The 15,305-nt window shown below is 43.4% G+C and overlaps 1 long non-coding RNA gene across 1 annotated transcript in view; it reads right to left on the reverse strand.

The window, feature by feature from the left end:
* Positions 1-1,254: 1,254 nt before the first annotated feature.
* Positions 1,255-15,305, reverse strand: part of LOC145532178 (uncharacterized) — a 31,691-nt gene continuing 17,640 nt past the window's right edge. The window contains exons 5-7 of the long non-coding RNA XR_014073054.1: positions 5,248-5,408; positions 2,946-3,062; positions 1,255-1,354 (exon numbers count right to left, since the gene is read on the reverse strand). This is a non-coding gene — a long non-coding RNA (uncharacterized LOC145532178). The remainder of the gene's footprint in view (positions 1,355-2,945; positions 3,063-5,247; positions 5,409-15,305) is intronic.

Consider the following 15,305-nt stretch of genomic DNA (forward strand, 5'->3'; position numbering starts at 1 on the left):
AGGCTGATTTGGACCAAAGACCATAAAATTCACAAAACTTACATTGGTGACTCTGCTACTCTGTTGATCATTTCGATAATGGTTCAAAAGCAGTCCTGAACTCCTGTAAAAAGCACTTTCAGAGAAGTGAAAGTTTTCCATTGCCCTTACAGGAGAATATTGCCTCTGAACCCTTTTCATCTCCTCTTCCAGGGCATATGCGGTATTCTCAGAGTGGTAGGCCAGTTTATGCTCCCTCTGAAGCCATTCCATGCTACTGTGCTTATTTAAAAAAAGAAAGAAAGAAAATTCAGAGGACCAGCAAGAGGTTAACTGTCTTGGAACTTCCAGTGTGTTAACAATTCAGACTCAAACACCCTGTGGAACCTCACATCCTCAATTTTGCCCCAGCCACCAAGTACCTTGTCTTTCAAGTACCTCCATATTTCTTTGTATTTTTTTTTTTTCAGCATTTAGTACTTGTCCTCAATCAGTCCATCACAGCCCAGAATGAAGCTACTGATTCTTGGTTTTAATCCAAGATATGGAAGGTTTAAATAAATATGAACTGAGGAACAACTTTCCTAGCAAACTCCATTACAACAGAACTTGAAGAAATTATAAGATCTGTTATCTTAAGGGTTTCCTCCATATCCTTACAGAAAGGATGGTAGAAAAGCAAGAGTTTTGGACTTTGTTTTTCTGAAGTGTGTGGAGAAATTATAGTTTGGGTAGGAGGAAATTTAACTATTTTATTTAGTAGAAAACATATTGCCCACTATGGAGAAAGGTGGCTGTTTTATGTTAGTTTACTTTGTATTAGTCCCGGGTAACTTGGCCTGGTAAGGAAAGCACAAACTTTGGGATTTATGGCAAGCTTGCCACTTGATGTCTGTGTGGCCTTGAGCAATTGTTCTGACTTCTCTGAAACTCAGCATCGTCACATACAAAGCGGACTACTGACATTCAGCCCAGATGGTTGGTGTGAAGACTCAGGGATCTTCAAGAGCCAGGTACTCGGGCATCATGGCTGTTATGCATCTGCTCTCAAAACACTGTCTATTCTATCGGAGCTGTCACTCTCATATTTTATAACTGCTTATTTCACCTCTGATTTTCCCCAATACTTTTTAGGGAAAGGAAAGTGTCTTATCAGCTCATCTTTGCATCATTCATCTTACAGAGGCCCAGTGAAGAAGAAGCATTCATTAAATATTTTTGGAAGGAAGGAAAGAAAGAAGGAAGGGAAGAATGAGTTGTTTAGAAGAGTGATTAAATGATTAAAAGCATTTACTTTGGAGTCAAATTGGATTTCAAATCCAAACACTGCAACTCACCAGCTGGCTGATTTTGGGGCAGGTTATTCAACTTCCATCTATAGAAAAAAAGATAACAATATCTACCTCAAAGAGTTGTGATAAGGGTTACGAGATTAATTTTGCAGAGAGTTTAGCATAGTTTTCAACATGTGGGAAGCACTCAGTGACTGCTGTTCTCATTATTATTATATAGTTTACTGGAACTCATCTTAAATCTGATTGACGCTTTGCAAATGATGGGATAACGGTTGCCTTGGACCTTGCTGAAAACAGGCATGGGAATCCTGTGATCACTAGAAACAAGTTGTAAATAATCAATGCTCTCCTGGAACTGCACACCAGAGAAGATGGGCCGCCACTGTTACCAACAAGCCTGACCCTGTGGGCAATGTGGAATTTTAACCAATTCATACAGTGCTTATCTGAACAGCACTTATGCGGTGTTCTGAACATTTGAACAGCGCTTATCTGTAAGTTCAAGGTACAGGGCTGAGGGTTCTGAAGCTTTCAGATATAAATTGCACTCTGCCCTTCAGGAGCTGGTAACTCATAAATCACTCTAAGAAAAGGCAGATGGTGATCAAGTGTTCCGGTCAAAGTGCAGACCACAGTCTGGACCCAAAGGGTGAGGAGGGGTGACCTGCTAATTGGGGGAAAATGGGTTCTGGGTTCAAATCACTGCCTCACTGTTTTCTGGCTGGGAAAAACTTTATCTCCTCATATGCAAAGTGAGAGCGCTTGGAGTAACCAACCACTTTATGGAATAGTGGGAACATTAGATGAGATCATGCTTGCGACTGGACATAACGTCTGGTCAGTGCTCAATAAACGGTAGCCGTTATTATTGTTGAGGCTGGTTTTATTACCTGGCTAGTATTATTTTAATTGGATAGTAGTAATATTGTTATAGGTATTAATACACATAACACTACTAGCATATTAAAAATAGCAGGAGTGCATGTGTGCTAAATCACTTCAGTAGTGTCTGACTGTTTGTGACCCCATGGACTGTAGCCCACCAGGCTCCTCTGTCCAAGGGATTCTCCAGGCAAGGATACTGAAGTGGGTTGTCGTGCCCTCCTCCAGGGGATGTTCCCAACCAAGGGATCGAACTCATGTCTCCTACGTCTAACCTACATTGGCAGGCAGATTCTTTACCACTAGTGCCAACTGGGAAGCCTCATCTCTATAAAACAGTAGCTAATATTATTATAATGTTAATCAGCATAATATTACTTCAAGCTGTATATGGGGGCTCAGATGGTAAAGAATCTGCCTGCCAGTGCAGGAGACTTGGGTTCCATTCTTGGGTCAGGAAGATCCCCTGGAGAAAGGAATGGCTATTCCTCCAGTATTCTTGCCTGGAAAACCCCATAAACAGAGGAGCCTGGTGGGCTACAGTTCATAGCATCACAGAGTTGGACATGACTGAGCAACTAAGCTTTCTCTCTCTATATATACATACATACTGTATGTATAATGGTATAACTACATAAACTATAAAAAAACTCACAGTATAATAATAGTATTTGTAATGTGGTAAGTGCTTCATGGAGAATCTGTCATTCAGCTCAATCTTGAAAAATGGATATATTTAAGCAATACTTGGCTGTTTCATTACATGTAAGGAATGAAAGGTGTTCTTACCTGATGCGTTTCCAAGTTTTTAATCAGTTCTAGGTTTTCTCTACTGTAATGTGAAGGACCACTTGCAGACGTTTCCGTTAGTGAAGGGTTAATGAGTATGAGGCCTGGAACCAAGAACTGTCAGGGGTGAAGGACAGAAAGCAATGCCTGTTCAACACAAATTCCCCAGGTCCCTGCTTTCCCATTTTTTCCTACTTTGCCTCACCCACCCACAAGACAGCCAGGGCAGCGCTGATCAGAGCACTCCACACACTATAAATATTCACTTCACAATTACTATATTATTAGTATTTACGTTGAAAACAAATTCCTCTTTGGGATTCCCATTCAACTCTATTGGCACCTGGTGGATCCTCTAATATTTAAGTTCTTCCATCTTCAAAGATCCACATCAGAGTCTTTCCTGAGGCTGACTGAAAGTTCTTGCACCTGGGAATTTCCCTTGTGGCAGGAAACCCTAAACGGGGAATGTTTCATGCAAAAAAAGAAATGTTCAAGGGAGCAGATAAGGCAAAGTGGAGGGATGGGTGAGTGCTGAGGTCCAAAAACCACACAGAAAGATTTAAATTAGTCTGCCTCCACCCCCTTTCCCCATTCCCATTAGAGGTTTATAAAACAAGTGTGTGTCTCTATGTGTGTTTGAGTGTGCGCATGTGCATGCGGGTATGTTTATACACATGTGCACATGAAAGAATTAGGAAGGGAGCAATAAATCATAACTGAAATTTGCACAGACTTCTCAGAAAATATTTCATGAAGTGTGTGTGTAAAATAAATCTAAGGCAGCCATATTCACACTTCAATGAGCAGAAGAACCACTGGGAGAAACAATGAAAATTTATATTTCCACCTCCAGAGAACCTGGTTTAGGAGGTCCAGAATGGAGCTCTAGAACCTTTATTTTTAACAAGTGTCCCATGTCATTCCAGTGCAAATGGTCCTTGAACCACTCTGCAAAATGCTAGTCTAAGGTTTATATTTTTTTTTATCATATTCATGGACAGGGGAGTAACTTTTAAATATTTTCCCCAATTTTCCCACTAAGCCTGAGTCCCATCATTGGCACGACTGGGGATTTTCCCCCTCATTTTTGAAAACTATTTAGTCTCTAAAAGCTAAAGTCCCTTTGTGTTGAGTAAGGCTGGGGCAAGTGTAATAGAGACTACTTTACTCTGGATCTCAGTTAGACCAAGACAGAGAATAACAGAGAGGTTATTTCTTCAGAGGTTTTTCCACCAAGAGCGGTTTAATCTAAGGGAAGTCAGCTAAACTGGGTCTCCTGCAAGCTACCCCTCCGTTGTGAACTTAAAAGTGAGGTGGTTAACTTATGCTCAGAGCACACGGCCACAGAAACACAACTGTGTGAGCCCGTGAGGTGGGGGCAGTGGCGGGGCTGGTGGAGGCGAAATCCAGAGCTTTGACTTACTACATGTGAGCAGCAGTGGGATGAACCCAAGGGACCCGGGACCCAGGCAGATAATGTGGGAGCCTGACCCCATCCTGTCCTGGGGTTCGCCTTTTCTTGGCTTCCCGGGGACAGCCCAGGCGCCTATTGTGAGGGAGGGAAACTTGATAGCATGAATCACAATGTCCTTTGTATCTGCATTTGAAGTTGAATGAACTCTGCTCCTGGATGAGGTGGAAGAAGGAAGGAAGGTTTCCCAGAACCTGGACTAGACATGGTCCCTTGGAGGGAGCCCTGTCTGCCGTGGAACAGAGTGAGGAAAATGAGAGATTCTGAATTTAGTGGCAGCAGTAAATATCCTCACAAGAAACTTGAAGACCAAGAAATGCTCTTATCTGGGAAAGTTGTCCCAAGGTTGTTAGAACAGCAGTTAACCCCCTCGCCCTACCTGCTGTTTTCACATCTATGGATTTCAATTTCTTCTGTGAAATAAACGTATCAGAACTGATGATGTCTTTGACCCTCCAGTCCTAACATCTGAAGAATTATTGCTTTATCCAAGTTGAGAGCCAGAGAACTGTCTTAGGATTTGCTACAATGATCTTTAGGAGTTGAAAATGTTATCTATTACCATGTCACAAACAACTCCAAAATGTTGTGGCTTAAAGCAACTGTTTTATTTTGTTCCCAGTTTCATTGGGAATTTAGGAAGAGTTCACTCTGGTGGTTTATTTCTGATCCCAGCTGGGGCTGGAGGATCTATTTCTGAGATTCTGGAATTGCTTCTCACTCACCTAATAGATGCCACAGTGCATGTTCTCACTCTCTCTTTCTGTCTCTTTCCTTCCTTCCCTCCATCTCTCTCATCTCTCTCTCACTCCTTTTGTGGCAACTCACCTGCCAGGATCCTCATGTGCCTCCTGCTTCCCACAGCCTGGCAACCGCAGCAAGGGCCGACTTCCCACATGAGGCCTTGATCTTCCAAAAGACCAAGTCAGAAGCTGCTGATCCTCTTAAACATGAGGCCCAGAGCCAGCCCAGCATCACCTCCACACACTCTGTTGGTCAAAACATCACAAGCCAACTCAGATTTAAATGGAGAGCTAGAACCCTCTGCTCCATGGGAGAAGAATCAGAAAATGCCAAGCTATCTTCAATCTTCCACAGTCAGCATTAAACAGAAATCGATTCCCAACATGATTAAATCTACCCCATGGCAATGACTCCCCCAAAAAAGAAAAGTTTGTTCTTTCACAAAACTGCTAAGATTCAGGTTTCTTAAAACAAGAGGGCTGTTTTGGATATCCATTGATTGTTCTTTGGCCTCTTCATACCCAGTCAAGAAGCCAAGTGTGTGGAAGTTCAGGTTCATGAAGACACTGTTTCCAGACCAAAAAGTTGTACTAAAATAGATACTGATATCTGTCTTTTAAAAAGTGTTTTAAGGATTCCTTTTAGCATAACTGACTTTTATCTTTGATAATGCTGAGTCCTTGGCTGTTCAGAAAAAGCAGCAGAGGAAGGGCTAAGAAGGATCCAGAAACTCTATCTATGAGACGTTGTTACTGAGGACCACTCCATGGGGCCCAAGGAGAAGCTCATTTCTCAGTGTTCTGCTTATGGTGTTCAGTGGGACACAATTGCTACCCTTGCAGTCTACACACAAACAGATCTTTGTTGTTCTGGGTGCAGCAAATTCTTTACTATGAATAATCTATGATAACAAATGCTCCCTTTAGTCCCTTCTTAGTCTTGAGAGTATTGGAGCTCCCAAGAGAAAAAAAATCAGCCCTCAATAGGAATTAGATGCTAGAAATGCTCTCTTTAAGCATTGCTAGGGAAAAGAAATGGAATGGCACCATTTGACCTATGAATATGGTACAGGGAATGAATGGATGAATTTGGGACATAGACACAAAATGTCAGAGCAATAACAAGGCAGTATGTTGGAGTCTGGGGGCATCTGGGCTCTGGAATCACCTTGTCTGGGAACCTCATCACCTCCCAGTCAAAACACCTTGGAGCAATAATTGAGCTTAGCTGCAAGTCGGTGTCTACAGAAGTAAGGAAAAGACCACAGTAGAAAGGTATACCTCATTGGGCTGCTTGCTGAGGGTTAAATAAGATGATGCCTGCAGAGTATTCAGCATGTAATTTATATGTGTTTGTACTGTTATTATTACCACATCACAGATTTGCACACACTCACATTGCTCTTCAGATGTGCAAAGGAGATGTAGTTTCTTAATTTTTTCATCTCTGATCACTGCACTGGGTAGTTGGGAAGAGAAAATTTTAAGCATGTCAGTGAATGCTGTCTCAATCTCTTCCAGTTTGAACTCTTTTTGGATGGTACAATCTTGTTTAGGTCTTCAAGAATGTCTTCCTTTCCCACTTCTTTTCAGCAAAAATGGATTCAATCTAAAGGGAAATGTGAGGGTCTGGGACCCACGACCTTGCTTTGGTTCCTGCTTGTCTCTGCAGTGGGGAGTGCCTTGTCTGGCAAAGTCTAGTAAGCACTCAATGTCTGTTATTATCATTGTGACTGCTGCTGACCAGCACCCGCTGACCAAGACAGCTAGGTCTACTGCTTGATAACCACTGTGAAGGAGTTTACTGGATAGGGACTAGGGAAGGAAGACATAGTGATGACATGCAATATCAGACTCAGACAGGCACCAGCTGGAGCTCAAGGAAGGTGCCATATTTGAAGAAAGAAAGAGGTAGGTATTAAAACCTTATAAAAAGTACCAGATGTTTGCTACTGACAAAAACTAGCATTCATTGATTTATTTCACAAACATAACAGCTGCCATTTATATAACAATTATGATGGGCAGAGCACTTTATGCACATTATCTCTACTTTCTCCCAGCAAACTCAACAGATGATGAAATGGAGATTCAGAGAGGCTCATGAGCTCCCCGAGGTTACACAGTGATTAAGTGGCAGAAGCTTGACTTCACTCTAGGACTGGACTGTCTGATACAAAAGCTCAGTGTGATGGATGTAGAGATCAGAAGCTGTAGACTTTTCCCCTGAGTCATTCTTCATTAAAACAGAAGCTGGTGGCTAACAACATGTTGTCAGTGAAGCCAACGTATAGAACCAGCCCTTGTAGCATTTTGAAGTGTCCAGAAAAAATGATTCATTCATCCTTAAACATACTGAGCTGAGAATTAAAATGTGAATTGGGGAGATTAAGTGGATTAAGAGCATTGCCTAACAAGTAATTCACTCTGAAATTCAGTGGATTAAAGCAATAATCATTTATTGTTGCTCAGAGGTCTGCAGGTCAGCTGGGTATTGGCCCATCTTTGTTGTGCTCAGCTAAGTGGCTCTAGATCCAGCTGCACTTGGCTCCAGGCTGCAGGTTCCCAGTGCATTTATCCAGGCCTGAGAAAGGGGGTGGCAGCTCCCTGGGGAAAGCTTTTTGCATAGAAATGGGAGCAGTGATGCCTCTTAAAGCCCAACTGCAGAGCTGGCACATGGTCCCTGCCACCCGGTCCCTGCCACCCATACCCTATTGACCAAAGCAAGTCACCAGTGGTAGAAAAATGCACTCTGCCTTTCATGGGAGGGGCCACAGAAGACATGCCATAAAGGGTGCGGACAAAGAATCAAGGCCAATAATTCTATCTACCAAAGATTTTCTGATGGAGAGCAGCTAACATAGAGGGGGTGGTGTGGGCAGAGAGGATCTATAAAATCCCACTAACTTTCAAAAGATTTGCCAGAAAAATTTGCCTATGAATAAAACACCACATTTCCTCTCTTCTCCAGCAGAGATAATGAAAGACAAATCCTCCCACCCTCCCACTTTCCTTTTCCTTTTCCTTAAAAAGTATACAAAATTGTAGGATGCCAGAATATTAGGCAAGGCTGGCTAAAAAGAGAGATTCCCTCCAGTCTCAAGTTTCAACCAAACAGCTGTGAAAAATGTATTCTCCTGCACTGGGGTCTCAGATCCCCATTTGGTGTTTTACCTACACCCCTAAAATCTGTAAACACCCAGACACCAGCCTAACTGCTTGACAAATAGGAACAAGCGTGCTAATAAAACAAAAACAAAAGACCCTAGAAACACAAATCTGAAAGGACTGGGGCCAGATTTTATTGCAGAGGTCAGGATAGGCCTCTGGAGGTATCGCATTACTGGATATAGCTTTATTTACATTTCCTAGTGTTGGCTCTGCAGTTCTAATGATGGGGTTGTTTTTAAACTGGGGAGATACAGTTCCAACAGAATCTGGATTGCTTATCTTTTCAGTAGAGCTCTCCTCTGGCATCATTTTCTGTGTTCTGTCTTTTTCATCCAAGCTCCACAGTGCCAGTTATTTCAGTTCCCAGGAAGCAGGGGTGCTAGGAGATGCTTTCTAGGGGTTCATGCAGTGTCTGGGTACCCCTCCTCCATTCCCCATCTCTTACGGACTGTAGGAAAATTCTCCACATAGTTTAGTGCACAGGTCAACATCCAGATATCTTTTTGCCCCAAACTAGTGGGCCAATGGGTTGTACAGTACTGAATTCCAATCATTAAGGAGTTACAGATTTCCTACAGTGGACAGAGGATGAGATGGTTAGATGGCATCACCAACTCAATGGACACGGATTTGAGAAAATTCTGGGAGATAGTGAAGGACTGTGAAGCCTGGCGTGCTACAGTCCATGGGGTCTCAAAGAGTTGGACATGACTTAGCGACTGAACAACAACAGTGGGCCTGGCAGTGATGCCAGACAAGAGAAGATGGCAAATGATGCAGAAATACATATTCTCAGAACAGAAGGAAATTACAATCTGTCCATCTATTAAGTTCTGAGCTGCTGTGTTGCACTCTCTCTGGGGAACTGGGGGTTAAGAATTTGGGGCTTCGCATATAGAAAGACAGACCCAAATCCGATAAGATAACTCATTTAACAAGCAATTAGAATGCATTTTTATCCTCTTCTTTTGCCAAAGAGTACCTTATCTGAGCTTTCTTTTCTTTTTACTTTTCCTTCTAAGTCTCAAAAATATCTCTTCCTGGGTCAGAAAAAAGAAGTGCAGACCATGCAGATTGGCAAAGGGAATGGCAACAGCACTGGGTGCCCACATCATGCAGAAAGAAACTTGGATCCAACACCCACCAGGTACCAGGGTGGATAGACTCACCCAAGTATGCCCAACGAACCTCACATGCTAGTGGGGATTTGTTTTTTTTCTAGGACATATGGATTATATTAGGAGGCAGTTAAGTTAAAATACAGAGAGAAAGCAAACAAACAAAAAAGAAAACAAAGTTAAGGTAGAGTACTTTTTCTTATATTGAAGCCACGTTCTGTGTGCGCCATTAATACACTGTCCCTGTGTGTATGTGTTAATCGCTCAGTTATGTCCGACTCTTTGCAACCCCATGGACTATAGCCCACCGGGCTCCTCTGTCCATGGGACTCTCCAGGCAAGAATACTAGAGTGGGTTGCCATGCCTCCTCCAGGGGATCTTCCCAACCCAGGGATCGAACCCAGGTCTCCCATATTGCAGGCAGAGTCTTTACCATCTGAGCCACCAGGGAAGCCCTGTAACTGTACCTAGTTATTTAAAAATAAATATTTTTAAAATAAATAAGTAAGCACTGTTGTCCAACACAGTGTTGGATACATAATGATCCCCTTGGGCATCGTGAAAACATCCAAATTTCAATAAATACATCCAGTGAATAGCCCAGGAGTTTCTATTTTAATCCTTTCTTCAAAAGATATGGTTCATGATGAACAGGACTCTGAAAACCACTGATCTAACTACCTCTCTGCTTTTCTTTGGTTTATGTCACTTGGATCATGGCCTATTTCTGACCGTACGAGTGAGTGACAGTACATTGCCTATTCCCTCTTTTCAGAGAGCATTTGCCTAACTCTGGTGACAGTCCTTCCCAGTTGGTTCCAGACAAGCAAGATATCACCTGAGCGTTAGAGAGACTGGCATCAGCCATTTTATCCCAAGATTCAGAGCAAAACATTGGAGACCTCTAGATCAGCGGTCCTTAAATAGTAGTGGCACTGTCTAGAGATATACTGTTCCTGCTTATCCCAGTCTCAGGAGGAAGAGCCAGTTAGGGAGGATGCCACTGCATTTGGTGGGTAGAAGCAGAGATGCTGCTAAATACCCTGCAGTGCGCAGGACAGCCATCAACAACAAAGTGACTCTGCACAAAACAGTAACTACTACGCTGAGATGGAGAAATTCTGCTTTAGATCCAGCTGTTCACCAAAGGGAATGTGGAGAGATTACAGCCTTTCTCCATGTGCTCAAAGGTATGGTGAGCCCAGATGGTGGAGGGCCCTGAATGCCATTCTTAAGCATATAGACACTGTTCCATATTCAGCAAGCTTAGAAAAATAAGAAAATCATCTGAGTCTGCAGAACAATTAGCCCAGAGGGGACTAAGTCATGATAAGTCAAAGCAAAATAAATAGCTCCCCACAGATGTACGTATGTTGAATTTTGACACTAAAGAAACCACATCATAGAGGAGCAGTGACTCTAACTGATTGATTTTGGCAGATATTTCTTAGTGCAAACTTGTTCAGATGTGGCCAGAGACATGAGTAAAACAATGCAGTCCCTGCCCTCAAATAAATTATTTTCTATGGATGGAGATCACGTCTACACCAAGAGCTATTACGCAGAGAGAAATAAAATAGAAAAAGGGAATCCCGTATCTTCCTATGGGCAGGGAGTAGGTGGGCATAGTTGGGAAAGCAAGTGTGACCATTTTTAGTTTGGTCTTAAAAATAAGTATGAGATTAACCAAACACATGGAAAGGTTATTCAAGCAACGATTTAGAGACAACAAAGTCCTGGGTGTCATTGGTGAGGATGGTGATTCCAGAAGAGTGGCGATGAAGGTTTATATTGACATGTGAGGGAGAGAAGAGAGGTTGGCCCGCTTTGGGAAAGCTTTTTTTCTTTTTTTTTTCAACAAAGCTTACAGCTCTTCTATGTTTTCATATTGGTTGTTTTTATCTATATATTTATTTATTTTTGGTTGCAGTGGGTCTTCTTTGCTGCGTGTGGGCTTTTCTAGTTGCAGAGAGTGGGGGCTGCTCTCTAGTTGTGATGCACAGACTTCTCATTGCAGTGGCTTCTCTTGTTGCCTGCAGAGGCTCTAGGTGCTTGGGCTTCAGTATTTGTAGCTCAAAGATTCAGTAGTTGTGGCTCACAGGCTTAGTTGTTCCACGGCATGTGGAATCTCCTCCGACCAGGGATTGAACCCATGTCCCCTGCACTGGTAGATGGACTCTCAGCCGCTATACCACCAGGAAAGTCCCAAGGAAAAGTTTTGACTGCTTGGCTAATGTATGGGGCTTTTCTCTGAGAGCAATAAGGGGCCACTCAAATCCTAGGTTCTAGGAGGTTCTAATCCCTAATCTAATTCTTTTCGCTCTAAACAGATCTTGCACAAAGTCAATAAGCATGTGACTTTGGCGAGATCTAGCCCTACACCTTCATCTGTTTTATAGCTGCCGACTTGGCTTTCTGGAAGCCCTATTGAATATTGGAGCTGGGTAACAGGTAAGAACATTTGGTAGTTAGAAGGTCTTAGCAGGAGTTTGGGGAGAAGAATTTCTAACTTACACAAAAACACTACCATCCTAAGCATCATGGAGCCAGATTTCTGGCTCTCATTAATCCCAGGAGCTCACAGGCCACCTCTTCTTCTTAATAAATTCAGCGTTTTGCTTTTGGGTTGGGGACAGTTAGAGATAAGTTCGCTGGGCCCTGCAGTAGGCTGAGGCAGTCTGTGCTAACTCAGAGTCAGTAGAGACTGAGGGTTGGTTGCTTCCTTCAACAGGGTGCCTCCAACTAAGCTATTTCAATCTTTAAAATTAGCAACTAATTGCTCAAGCAAAAATATAAATACAAAGCCTCCTGCATTGGCAGGCAGTTTCTTTACCATTGAGCTACCAGGGGTCTCTAATAAATACAAAAGGCAGATTTTATACAAATATGAAAAGAAATAGAGGACAGCATAGCAAGTGGCAGATATCCCCCTGCAGAATGAGAGTATGAGGACCAAATCAGTAGAAGAAAACCTCTGATGAATCTTGAACAGTTGGGGAACTGCCTCCATGTGCCTGAAACCTCATTTCTAATTGTGTTCCATGAGGTGCACTTGGGCTCAGTGGAAAAGAATCCTCCTGCCAATACAGGAGACGAGGGTTCAATCCCTGGGTGAAGAAGATCCTCTTGTGGAGGAAATGGCAACCCACTCCAGTACTCTTGCCTGGGAAATCCCACGGACAGAGAAGACTGGCAGGCTACGTCCCACAGGGTCGCAAAGAGTCCAACACGACTAAGCAACTAAACAACAAAAACAACTAAAAGACACACTTGAGTTCCTTGAGAACACAGTGTCTAATGAAAACAAGTCTATAGTCAAGTGAGCTTGGGAAATTCCAAATAATACCTTATACTCTCCACAATCTCCAAGGAAGTTTCAAAATTCTCCTGCAGAGTAGCACACTACATGTTTTAAGTATTACACTAAAGGGGAAAAAAAATGTGTTTTAATTTGATCAACCCAGATTTTCCAAACAAACTTATTTTACTTGGAGATCTCTTTATTTCTTTTGTAATAGGACACCTACTAACATTTCAAAGTATTGAGGTATTAAACAAGCACTTACTATGTACCAGGCACTGTTCTAAACACTTTACAAAATATTAGTCCATGTCACCGTTGAAACATACCTAAGAGGAAGATAGGATGGATTTATTTTGCCCAATGAGATGCACAGCAGGGGAGCAGGGAGGGCAATTTTCCTGTGCCATCCAGGCAACAAGATTCCTCAGTGCAAGGTTTCCAACCAGCACATGGAACATAGTGTTTCAGCCCCAAGAGAGGCTGTCCTGGGATAGAACGTGGAAGCATTTGGTTTATTGTTGAGAAGCTCCCTCATCTGTTTGTACTACTTCTTGATATGCCTTTGGTATCTATGTTCTGGTGTAACAAATGTTCTCCATCATAATGGGCCATAGGCAGGAACTTCCCTGGTGGCCCAGTGGTTAAGAATCCACATGCCAATGCAAGGGGCACGGGTTCCAGCCCTGGTCTAGGAAGATCCCACATGCCAAGGAGCAACAAAGCCCGTGTACCACAACTACTGAGCCTGAGCTCTAGAGCCTGTGCGCTACAGCTACTGAGCTCTTGAGCTGCAAGTACTGAAGCCCACATGCCTAGAGCCAGTGCTCAGCAACAAGAGAGGCCACCATAATGAGAAACACGTGCACCACAACAAAGAGCAACCCCCGCTTGCCGCAACTAGAGAAAGCCCACACAAAGCAAGGAAGACCCAGCGCAGCCAAAAATAAACAAATAAATAATGAGCCACAGGCAGAGGTAAGGAAGAAGACACATTATCCAACCCAGACTGAAAGTGCCACAGTGGACAGTGCCAGCAGCATGGAAAAATCAAGGGACAACATGGACTCAGAGGAATGTTGAAGCCAGAGTCAAGATTATAAATCCAGGACTGGTCCTATGGAGGGGACTTTCAGAAGCATCAGCCATGCCTCTTGTGTTACACACAAGTGAGAAAACTGGATCTGACAGAGTATGTGCCTTGCCCGAGGACTCACAGTTCCCACTGGGTACCTGCTTCCTGCTCTAGGACTTTCTCCTACCTGTACCTTCACCACTGCTAATGTTAACGATGGAGAGTAGCTTAGACTGAGCCACTCTGCTGGCAGAAGTGACCAAAAATCAGTGAACATGGAGTCATCACGGGATGCCTGCACCCAAGATCATGGCCCCGCTGAGTTATTTCCTTGCCCCCCAACCTCTGCATTTGGTTTCCAAGTGAGAAAACAAAAAGTCCAAAGGTCTGGTATACTTTTCTTAAACACAAAGTGCAGTTGACCTTACAAAATCCCCTAGGATTGAGATCGCAGACCACAGTAGACTGCAGTTTTGCAACTTCATGATATTCCTACTTGCCATGGCAGGTAGACTGAACTCTACAAGGTGCACCGGAAAAGGGAGTGGAGAGGTTATGGGAGGTCAGAGATGAGCCCCCTTTGAAGGACGGTATGGATGGGAAGACTAGGGAGCCACTCCACAACTGCAGGGGCTACCAAAAGTCTCTGCTAACAGAGTACACATCCTCCCTCCACACACATCGCTGTCACTAAGCCATGCCTACCAGGCCTAAGAGCAGGAGAAAGTTCCTGGCCCAGTTCTGTGGCTCCACTTCCAAGCCATGAATCAGGCCAGGCAGAGCCAAAGCAGGCCTGCCACTTGGCCCTGGGAACTTTTTTTCAACCCTGGTCCAGGCTCCCCCTGACCCAGGTGCTCAGAAAGTTTGGTTCAGTAAGTAGTGTGGGTGGCCACAAACAATATGGCAGACACAGCCCATTCAATGGCTCCCCAAGAGGAACCCCAACATGGAGCTGAACTTCCCAACTCTGATCCGAGAAGGTAGAAAATAAGTAAGCATAGGCGTGCATGAGGAGGGAAGGAGGAGGGAGGTGGAGCATACCTAGAATCCTATGCCCAGCCAATTCAAATCACAGAATGTTTATAGTCTACAAGGGAAACCAAAAAACCTTATAATATATGGAAACTAGAAAGGCTGATGTGAATTAATGAAGAGCCTCAATATTTTAGCTTACAGAAGTCCCATTTTACTACATGTGGGCTCATGCAACATTTGTACCAACAGCAAAAGGAAAAGCAGAGTTAATCCACCCTTGAAATTCCACTTCCCTTGAAAAATCTTCCCTAATCTCTATAATCCACACAGACCTCCCTTTTCTGTGCCTGGGTCTCTACTGGCTCTGCTGATGTTTGTCTTATCGGCTTGGGTCAGCTGGGGTGTAGGCAGCAGGAGATGGGGCTCAAGTCTCAGTCAGGTGGCCAAGATCAGAACAGATGGTGAGTGAAAAGCCCAGGTCGAGAGAGAGAGAGAGAGAATG

The sequence above is a fragment of the Giraffa tippelskirchi genome, chromosome 2 (genome assembly GCF_054371585.1).
Source record: "Giraffa tippelskirchi isolate mGirTip1 chromosome 2, T2T-mGirTip1v1.2.pri, whole genome shotgun sequence".
Lineage (NCBI taxonomy): Eukaryota > Metazoa > Chordata > Mammalia > Artiodactyla > Giraffidae > Giraffa > Giraffa tippelskirchi.